This window comes from Quercus lobata, chromosome 4, assembly GCF_001633185.2.
Source record: "Quercus lobata isolate SW786 chromosome 4, ValleyOak3.0 Primary Assembly, whole genome shotgun sequence".
In the NCBI taxonomy this organism is placed as follows: Eukaryota; Viridiplantae; Streptophyta; class Magnoliopsida; order Fagales; family Fagaceae; genus Quercus; species Quercus lobata.
In genome coordinates this window covers 286251-297705 of record NC_044907.1, presented here as the reverse complement: position 1 = coordinate 297705, position 11455 = coordinate 286251, and the positions used below count along the sequence as shown (strand labels likewise).

Here is an 11455-nt window from a genome sequence, read left to right as displayed (position 1 = left end):
TTAAGATAGATTTTTTTTTTTTTTTTTTAAGTAGTAAGAATTTATGTACTTAAATTTAGAACAGTTATTTAAAATATGATCATCTATTTACTATGCTAATTTACTATGATAATTTATTAAAACCTATTTACTAAAAACAGTATCTACTTGCAAAAAAATTCTACTAAGGATGATAACAAATGTTGTTATCTTCCAACAATAGACAACTAAGTTTTGATAAAACATTATCACATTATTTAAATTTTTGCAATAAATGATGTTATAGGCTACAATTGAAACTCTTCATTAAATTAAATACCTACAACCATTTGCAATGAATATTTTGTTATTCATACTTCCTTTTTTATCATCTTATGAGTCTAATTACGACGTTTAGCTTACTTAAATTTTAATGAACACATTTTTAAGAAAGAAAGAAAATATAAAAAAAAAAAGAATAAGATAACAAAAGACATATGTCATTGAAGTTTCTATTAGATAAAATTATAAATCTTAAAGATTTAAGAGGGATGTATCCATTTATGATACTCCGAGAGTACTCAATAATTTCCCCAACTACAATACTATACATCACCATTTTTACTTTCTAAGTACAACTAACATATAAAACGTAAAATACACGAAGAAAATTTTTGAGATTTTAAAATTTAGTGAGACATTTTAGATATTACACAATAAAATATTCTAGGAATCATAAGATTTTGTTAGGGTTTAACTAAGAGAGTAACGACAAGGACTATATGCTTGTCTACAAAATATAAATGAGGAAATTTAAAAAAGACAGGAACACAATAAATGTCACGATATTTTATCAATACCTTAATTTTAGTTATGGTGGATCTTGGTATGACATTTTATTATTTTATTTTTTAGCAATGTTACATCCACAAAATTTTGACAACAAATTCTAGGTGATAAATTGTTATTGGTTTTTAATTGGGACAACTACTTTAAACTATGCATCAAAAAAACAATAAAAAAACCAACTGAATAAAATTGTGTGTGAAACAGTGAATTTTAGCTCACCAAATTTGACTAAACCAAAAGGAAGCCTAGGAACATAATTGGTAAATTTTATCGATCTATAGCAGCTTACCAATTACCACCTATGATTTGTTATAAAATTAATGTAAAACTGTTGTGGACTTAGCATTTCTTTTATCTATACAAAACTAAGATCTCAACAATTGTGAAAATATTGTGATAATAACAACAGGTGTTACAACACTTTTGCAAAAGATATATTTTCAGTTATGGTTGATCATAGTCTAATCATATACCCCAAAAAAAAAGGTCAGTGAACAGTGCAAATTGAAGAAAAAAAAATGTAGCTACTACTCTTGCTTTGCGCATTCACACTTTTGTTATGAAAGTATTGTGAAAAATGTTGTGAATGTAGTACTTCTTTTTTCATAATTCCTTTATTTTAGTTGTTGTTGATTCTAGTATGATATTTTATTTTGACCTATAAGGAATTAACACATCAATAATTATAAAAATGTTGTGACAATTTATTGTGTTAACTAACAACTTTATATATAAAAAAATAAAAATAAATAAATAAATAAAAGTGGACGGGACGAAATTACCAAATAAAGAAAAAAAAAAGAAGCAAAATGAGTTGACGAAACCAAAAGGTTACTGTAGAGGCATTGGTACTTTTTATATAGGTAAAATTGTGGCTAGTCAGTCTAATCATACCAAAAAAGAAAAAAAAAAGGGGCCAATGATCAGTGCAAAATGAAGAAAAAAAAAAAAATGTAGCTACTACTCTAGTTTTACTCATTCACATTTTTATTATGAAAGTATTATGAAAAATATTGTGAATGTAGCACTTCTTTTTTTATAATACCTTCATTTTTAGTTGTGGTTGATTCTAGTATAATATATTATTTTGACCTATAAAGAATCAACCCATCAAAGCCACCTTGTTCGTCGAATTACAACTAAAAATGCAAAATGTTACTAACCGATTAGACCAACTAAACCCAACCTTTGTGCTTCTATAAATTCCAACCAAAGTCATCAAACTACAGATCCTCAACAAACTCCAAAGAAAACCCAATCCAAGTGACCATCTGTGCTTCTCTCTCTCTTAGATTTGGACCGATTAAACCACCCAATGACTACTGATCTGGGTTTTCAACTATGGGTTTAAAGAGAGAGAGAGAGAGAGAGAGAGAGAGAGAGAGAGAGAGAGAGAACAGACCAGATATCAAGAGCTTAAATTGAGAGAGCCTTAAAGATCTGGGTTTTCAGTCAATGGTGGCGGTGGCGATGGTGTGATCTATGTTCTACCTGTGATCTGGGTTTTCGGCCGCCGGATGCAGTGGCAATGGCTTGAACCGAAAGAGAGAGACATCCAATTGTTTGAAAGAGAGAAATCCAAGGGCTCCAACGGGTTTGAGGGAGAGAAAACTTGTTTGAAAAAAAAAATTTATTTGTTTTTAGGGCAAATTACAAATACATCTAAATTTAAAATTTATTGATTTGGGGCAAATTTCAACTAAATTTTTTCTGTTTTTTGTTTTTGACTTATTTCAGTTAAAATCAAAATTGTTCAGTTTTTTATTATTTTAGAGAACCTAGAATTATTTCAGTTTTTGAATTATTTGTGTAAGGACTCAATTTGCAACGACCCCAAACGATTATTGGGTTCGTACGTCAAAGACCCAAACAATAAAATTTGTAAAGCATGGATATTTGAAAACTAGATTAACTCTTCAAAAGAAAAACGATTCACCCCACGTTTATAGATGGATTAGAACCGATGTCATTATGGGTCTCTCTTTGAAATAAGTAAAGTTCTAAGGTTTCTCAGTCTTTTTCCGCTATATTCTTTTTTGTTTCCTCCTTTTTTTTTTTAATGTTCTGTCCCCCTTCCGCATGTTATTCTTTCATGTTATATACTGTCCCCTTCGTACCATCTTCACCGCACACGTGTAAGTTGGGTTCGGGGGATTTCTTTCTGTCCCATCTAACACATTCTGGAGCTTCTTATTAGTAGTTGTAAGACTGCTTCATCACTGTTTAGGTATCACCTCCACATTAGTACGGCCAGAGAGTTGGTTGAAAGGCAATTAATGCGGAGGCAACTGTTACTATAGATATTTGTTTGCTTTCTCTTTCTTACCCTTAGTCCCTTATCCCACTTTTAGTGGTGACATAGTTCCGAGGTACGTTTGTAACAAGATGGCGTCCTAATCGTCCTCGGACTCATGTTGCCAAGGAGGATTGTGTTCTCGGACGAATACTGAACTCACCTTTCGTGATATTCACTATTCCCTTCATATGGTTACCCTTACAATCTGACCTAGGTCTCCTCGGACAAATTTTCATCCTCGGATGGGCCACAGGCCCAATTAACTTGACCTTAATAGTTTTGGCGACTGTCTGGCCCCCACAATTTGTTTTTGTTTTTGATAAATTAATTTTTTTTGTTTAATTTTTTTATTAATTTATATGTTGACATGACAATTTTTAAATGCGAAATAATTTTTTTAAATATTATTTTAATGGCCATATCAGCATTTATTGTGCCAAAAGCATACTTTGTGTACCACATAGGACTTAGGACTTTTATGTTAGTGAGTTGATGGCAAGGACCAAAATGGAAATAATTTTCTATTTTTAGAGATTGAAGTAGGTGCAAAATCTATTTAAGAACCAAAATGAAAATTAACCCAAAATATATGGACCAAAAATGTATTTTTGCCATAATTTTATAAAAAAATAAAAAATTAATTTTTTTTTAATAAAAAATTTAAAAGTACACGATGCCTTAAAAAGTAAATTAGGGGTGTGCAGAAAACCCACCGACCCGCCAAACTCGACCCGACCCACCGGGTTGGGTCGGTTTTTAAGGCTTGGTGGGTTGGGTTGGGTTGGGTTACTAAAAAAATTATTATAGCGAGTCGGGTTGGGTTTGGGTCATAAAATTACAAACCCGCCAAACCCGACCCGACCCACCTATATTTAATAATTTTTTTTTTAAAAAATCAATTGTAGGGCACTTATATATATATATATATATAAATATATATTATATATTTAATAATTTGTATTTCCTCAATTCCTTCTACTAATACTAATTTAATATATATATATATATATATATATAATATATTATATAATTAATAAATTTTTTTAAATAACCAATTCTTCCTATCCTATATAAAAGCCAATTAGTTCACACAAATTCTAATAAATTGCTATTGTTGTTTAGTCATTAGTGTTGAGCCTTCAAGGAGTTAGATTGATATTAATCTTTAGGTTTTTTTAATATATTAATATTTATATTTTTTTCTACTCAAATTAATAATAAATAAAAAATTGTCAAACCCATGGGTTCAACCCGACCCAACCCGACCCACGTGGGTTGGGTTGGGTTGGGTTGAATTTATGTGATGGGTTGGGTTGGGTTGAATTTTTTTTGACCCACCATGGTGGGTTGGGTCAAAAAATTCCCTCAACCCGACCCAACCCGACCCATGCACACCCCTAAAGTAAATCAGTGTACATGTAATTGAAAGAATGTTCAATTACTTTCGTCTTCTGATTATGGGTTATCCAAGTCTGAGGACTAGAGAATAATTAATATTTAATATAAACTTAGTTACTTTTTCATCAATGGAGCAAGACAGTAAACATCACCATGCAGCTGCAGGTACTCCCAACAAAATGAAATTGACTTCCTATTAAAACCTTGAACACTTGAAAATGATTTGGGTATAAGTAAACAATGAAATCAAGCAAGAAATTCTATTCCAAAAAAATATTTACTCTAAATTTGACAAGCAAAATAGATATCCTGTCAAACCTTTCTCAATAACCATTTCCTCGCTGCAAATTTCATGGCCATTCTCTCGTCTATTTCAGGAACAATTTGAAGTGTTGTATCAATACATTCTATTCAATTGCAGTCTTTGTCCTTCTCGTTACCCACATTTGTTTTGACTACTCATGGCCTTTCCCCAAGTGCTTCTTGTAACTCTCCCTTGATCTCTGAAATTTTGAAGAACGTGCAGAGGCTAAAGAAGTTGCAAACATTTTATTTTTCCCCTGATAAGAGATTTCAAACTCCCTTGCTGGATATTGCATATCCCAAGTTATCGTCAATCCCATCCAAAGGGCATTATTGTTGACCTCCATTTTCATGTCCAAACAATTTGATCTTCCATTCTGACTTTAATTACCATAAATCAAGCACAAATCAGAAATATGGGATCCCCTATATTTGTATGCAGTTGCATCCAAATGTTCCTGCAACATGTCATTTCTAAACAAAAGCTACTCAAAATTATCCAATTCATTGATTATTATAGAATTGATATGATCATATATACTACATCCCTTGTTACCCAAAAACACTCAGTTTACTAAATGAATACAGAAGTAATATCATTTCATCAAAGGAGAAAAAAAAATACAAGTTTGTATGCGATGCTTTGGGGTGCTCTTTAATGATAACTAGAGGAAAACCCTTTATCCTAGCAAAATTACCAACGGGATAGAATGGAACCTTGATATAAGCTTCCCAAAGTTAAACATCAGCTGCCATAAGCTTCCCAAAGCTAAACATCAGCTGCCACAGTGCCACTGTTTTGCAAATTTCATCCCAAGAAAAGCCATTCTAATTGAGGAGACCCATAATGCCTGTATACTCTTTCATCAAGCTCATTATTAGCAAAGGATTGATCATTCTCTTCACCTAAAAGAACCACACCAATATAAACAAGTTAGTGTAATGACTTGAACTTTGTGGCTTTGATCTACTTTCTCCTCCTTTGTCTTGACCGACCACCCTCCTCTACAACCATACCATTTATCTTATAAATCTTAAATTTCACAAACAGTTCAAAATCATGGCAGAGCCTCACTAGATTTTTCTGCTTTATGATATTTATATTAGATATCTTTGCATATATACCATCTATTAACAAACAAATGATATAATTGCCCATATTTGTGTACATAATGTCACAGATGTCTTTCATTCTAAGTGATACCTGAATAACAAAAGTACAAGAATATTGTACACAACTCTGACAATATCTTCATGATCTAATAGGTCTTTTTTTTTTAAATTTTTTTATTTTATGGTAGGTCATTTCCTGATAATCCTTGCCTGATCTGAATTGAAATCTGACTCTCAGTTTTTATAAACACCATTATATTGAGAACTACATAAAACACACAAATAACTTAAACCAGAAAATAATGCCACTCAATTTGGGTACATAATCAAAGGTAATTAGCATACAAAAGGGTCCCTTAATGAAGATCATGTCTAGCCTATCTGAACTACAAGAAATAGGAGAGAAGAGCATATCACATAGCTAGTGCAAAAGAACAAGATTTATTTCAACTTCAAATAGAAGCAGATACAACTACATGTTAAGTGTTAACTTGTCTTAATGCATGATTACAAATAGATCATAGACAGGGCTCCTCCACCTTCTATATCACTGACTTGCTAACATGATTACAAATGCATTTGCAAAAAACAATGATTAAAGCTTTGTGACAACAAAGTTGAAAAGGGAATTATTCAGGATGGAAAAAACTGGGATCTGAGAAAGGGCAGCCCCTTCCACAAAGCCTATATTAGGGCAGGACAAGAAAATATATTAGACAAAATGTCTTTTTTTCTACAATTTTACAAATATTTGATCTGATACTTAGAACGAAATCAAACACAAAAATGGAAAATGCACTTCAATTTATCATACATATAAACCACCTATATCAGCATACTAAAGAAAGAAAGAAAATAAGTAGTTAAATGCACTTCAATTTAATGTCCATATTTGTTCAATCATCAAATTCCAAGCAGCCTAAAACAGAGATCCTTGCAGCAATTAATAAAGTTAATTTCGCATGGAAAGAGAACCTACCTTACAGCCTACAAAGCTGCCAATTCATCTTCCGCTCAAACCAATTCACTTGAACCCATATTCTTTTTTACTGCAGAAGTCTCAATGCAAAGAAGCAGATAACTAAGATAACCAAGCTCAGTTAAATTTCCAATCGAAGATGATGCAGGGATCATCTATAACGAAGTTTGAAATCTCAATTTCCTTTCCCACCTGAAACACAATAAGAATGCCACTTGCTGCTCTTGCAATCATCCTTTTCAGCATCTTCATAACAAAAAAGAAACATAAGAGAAGGGCTATAGGATCCCCCTTACTTAACCATCTATAATGCTGAAAAGGCCAGTTGAAAATATGTTTACCAGATCTGAGAATGTCATAGTGGAGATACCAGCTAAAACAAAAACAAAGATCTGAGAATGTCCATTTTGACAAACCAAATCTGAAATAAATACAAAGAAAATTACAAAATGTCATGCCCCTACGCATAAAACAAAAACAAATTAGGACATCCAGACTCCAAACCCAAAACAACATGCATGTATCTCAAGCATCACTCTTCCCAAGAACCACATATTATTGGCTACCATGTGATTGATGTTTCCTATTTTTGATCTGACACATGGAAAGTATTGAATTTTTAATCAAGTTCAAGTCATTGGGTTCCAAATCTTGCAAGATTATGTGATTGATGTTTCCTGTTTTCAGATATGTTCAATACTATCACTAAATGTCATCCTTTGTTGAGAAGCACATTTTCTTGTATGACTTCCAGACTTTTATATTGCACTCCAAGCTTTCAATGTATTTTATATTTTTCTGCCCTGCTTGATCTTTTGAAAATGTTGGTTTTCTTTATGCTGGAAAAAATGACTAATAATATTAAAAAATAAATAAATAAAAATGGGGTACATTTGCTTCTTTGTTCTTTGTTATAATTGGGCTTACAAATATACTATTTCTCATCAAGAATCTGTCTTTTTTAGTGTAATAAAATAGGATGGATCATGGTTGATACATAAATTGGTGTGTATGAGATAGAGAACCTAATATAATTTGATGCCCCTCAAATGAATATTATGATTTAGAATCATACGTATAATACTTAGATAAACAATAAATATCTTCTGGTATGTAATTCAGATTCCGGATACATGTGCTAAATTGAAAAGTTTTGAATTTCTCAAAAATCAAATCAACAAGTAAAATTATAAATATTGAATGGAAAGAAGAAGAAGAATCACCAACTGCAAAAATGTTCTTTCTATTTTCTTTTTTTATCTTCTTTGAATGGATCAAGTCAATTAAATTGTCCAATAGACCTTAAAAAAACTTATACCAAGTCCTCAGCCTGCAAAGAAAAATAAAGACTTTACATTGATGGTAAAGAGTGAAAAGATCATGTAAATGCCTATAAAATGAAGAATTTGCACGCTAAAAAAAATTTTAAGTTCTTAGGCTGCAACATTTGAAGGAAAAAAATAAAAATAAAAAACAGGTGTAGCCATGAGTTTTAAGGCAAACAAATTAAGCAGAAATGTATTAAAAACATGTTCAATTGGCAAAATACCGATTCGTGCATAAGGTTTCTCAATAGATAGAAGCATCATTGCACACAAATTTAAATATCTGATTGGAAGCCAACTTCTAGGAATGATGGTTCACCAGGGCTGAATTGCTAATATTTTTACCCTTCAAAGGAATAACTTATGTGATTATATTTATCATGTAAATACAAGAACACATGATACAAGAACAAAAAAAAGAAGACTTTTACAGAAAAAGTCAAGAGTCAGAAGATCATTTAAATGCCTAGAATAGAACACATTGGACAGCAGGTGAGCATAAGAGAAAATAATATAAACTGAAACAGTGTTGAAAACAAAATTGTATACTTGACAAAAAATCTAGTTCTGGGAAGTCATGAATTGATTGTACCAATCTTTTCTACCTATAGGTAGTATTGAGAGAGAGAGAGAGAGAGAGAGAGAGAGTCCCAGCTCATATTCCTCAATGTCCAGAGTTTGGTAATTTTGCCTTTCATCATGGTTGTCATTTCTTTATATAAGAAATAAATCTTTGAAAATTGGGAAAGTTCTATTATGGTATGTTCGTTCAAAAGATCTTAATTTGAAATTTTATAGAGTTCTTTAAGATTTTGCAACTTCAGAAAAATTCTAAATCAAAGTAAATATAAATCACTGTCAGTCTGTTATAGGCTTGTGAAAAGAAAATCTTACAGACACCATTACATGAAACCAGCATCTTGATCAACTTGCTAATACCTGAATTTTCATAAGCAGCTTTTACAAACACACACACCCCAAAATTCAATGAGTGAGAATCCAGGAAATTATTAGAGAATTTAAAAACATTAGGAAAAAAAAAATGCAGCAATAGTCCAAAGTCCAAACCATAATAAAAAAGAAGTCATAGACTTAAAAAATGTCTATTCCAACAATACTAAGGAATCATTCCCTACAAAATTGTAAAATCAGATAATGATCTTCACCTCTATTTGGCAGCCAAGGAAAAGAATAACATCAAGTTGAAAGTTGATTGAGAAAAATACAGAATAGCATATTACCAAATGTATTAAAACAGAACATTTTGTGAGATAATACTGATAAACAAAAAAATAAAAATAAAAACAAATCATAGTTCAGCAATGACAAACCAATAAAAGAAGCAACAGCAAGCCTTACTAAGAGTGATAATAAACTTAACCTGGTGTTGTGCTCACGAGGCTTGACAAGCTGAGTAGGGGCATCATATTCGGAATGTTGAGCCACAGCCCATGAGAGATGGCAGTAGACACTCCTTCTCTCAAGCTAAAGGGGTATCCACGAACGAAGTCAGCTCCTTCCCTATATGGATCATAGAGGGGATTGAAGAATAATGGTGTTGATGGTGTCAGCAGGTTCTATATGTGTTGTGCTAATGCATTTATCTCTTTCCCGCTCAGATCCTTTGCCACCTTTTTTCACATTTTATTCCAAGTTTCAATGACACAAACAAGATAAGAAAAAGTAAAATGGTGCCATACATATCAAATTATTGTGTCAAGAATGAATTAGCATTTTATTCAACTAACTAGGTATAAAATGTTATGTTCAATCAAATTAGTATTGATGCTTTATTCCACTATCCTTTATAAGATCCCTCATGGACCTTACGTATTGGAATCATATAGCATTAGCATTTTATTGTGACTGGTTCTTTGGATCCAGATAATATGAAGCATGACTCATGAACAGTAACACATAAACACTTGCAGAAAAGAATGCAGACTTCTTCTTATTATTAGAGTATTATTATTTATTTTTTTTTAAAGAAAGATTTCCTATCAAAAACATAAAATAGAATACGCCAAACCTCATTTTCGAGTTTAAAACTGTAATTTTGTCAAATTTCAACAAATTTGACAAATTACTACCAAAAAGCCAAACAGTTACTGCAATTTGGTGGCAGTTTGGTGCTTTATTCTCTGACAAAATCTCTGTCATCCGAAGCCCTTCAGAAGGCTTATTTTGCCACCGGCACACTGAACTAGGAATCACAGTTGAACTTTATTGAGGACGGATACATGTACATCAAGAATGCAAACGAACCAAACGGAGCGCACAACCTTACCAAGGAATATCCTGGCTCAAAAGAAGATTTCTACTACTGGGCTAGGATTGATCATGATGGAGGTTTCAGACTATACAGACACTTCAAAAAGGAGGATAACACTGCAATATGCAGTCATTTGAAAGTCACAAACAACAATGGTTAAAAAGTAATTCCAAAATATAAATTTGGATGATTCCTTAAAGCTTTCAAATCTTCATCATACATAGAAAACTTCATTAATTTTGCATGCCTTAAAATTATAAATTAATATTAATTAAAAAAGCAAAGTTCCTTCGATCGCCGACTTCGAAGCCGGCGGGTTCTCGTACCTCGCGACGACGCCGTTCAATTCGATCTGCGACAGTTGCTCCAAAAGCCGATCGAACCCGGACCCCAACAGAAAATCCGACCTGCTCGGCGGCAACGGCCTTAGACCCGACCCGCTTCCGTCGTCGTAAAAGAGCTCGACCGTATGGCGTCGTTCTGGAGCTGGCGCCCATACGGTCTTGATAAGTGGGTTTTGATCCTTTTTTATTCTTTGTTTGATCAGTGGGTTTTGGGAATTTTGTGTGGCTTGTGTGGGTTTTGGGATTGTTTGATCAGTGGCGTCGATCTTCTGTGGTTTTGATCAGTAGGCTTCATTGATGGTGGCTGGGTTGTTTTGTGGCTTGATGATGGTGGCTGGGTTGGTTGTGTTGGGTCTGTGAGGGAGAGATGATAGTGTTAAAGAATGAATATTTGATTGAATAAAAAAGGATCAGAACTTCGGTGCGGTGGCGCCAGCTCCAGAACGACGCCGCGGCGTTTGCTCTCTGATACGTGTGTGCAGAGTAAGTTAAAATTGTGTGTGACAGAGTGTATTGGTTTTTCTTTAAATGTGTGACGTGGCAAACACTGATTGGTGGCGTAAATTAACACTGCTACCTCTGACCGTATGTTTTCTCTTATATTTTTAGTCTTTTGCT

The 11455-nt window shown here is 32.8% G+C and overlaps 1 long non-coding RNA gene across 2 annotated transcripts; it reads right to left on the bottom strand.

Annotated features, from left to right (window-relative positions):
• Nucleotides 1–4699: 4699 nt before the first annotated feature.
• Nucleotides 4700–10605, bottom strand: LOC115984132. 2 transcript variants are annotated; one of them, XR_004090405.1, is made up of 5 exons: nt 9116–10605; nt 8120–8226; nt 6897–7317; nt 5522–5710; nt 4700–5278 (listed from the first exon to the last, which is right to left on the bottom strand). It is a non-coding gene; the product is annotated as an uncharacterized LOC115984132 (long non-coding RNA). The 2 variants fall into 2 exon arrangements; XR_004090404.1 differs by having other exon boundaries at nt 4700–5710.
• Between the last annotated feature and the right edge of the window lie 850 nt (nt 10606–11455).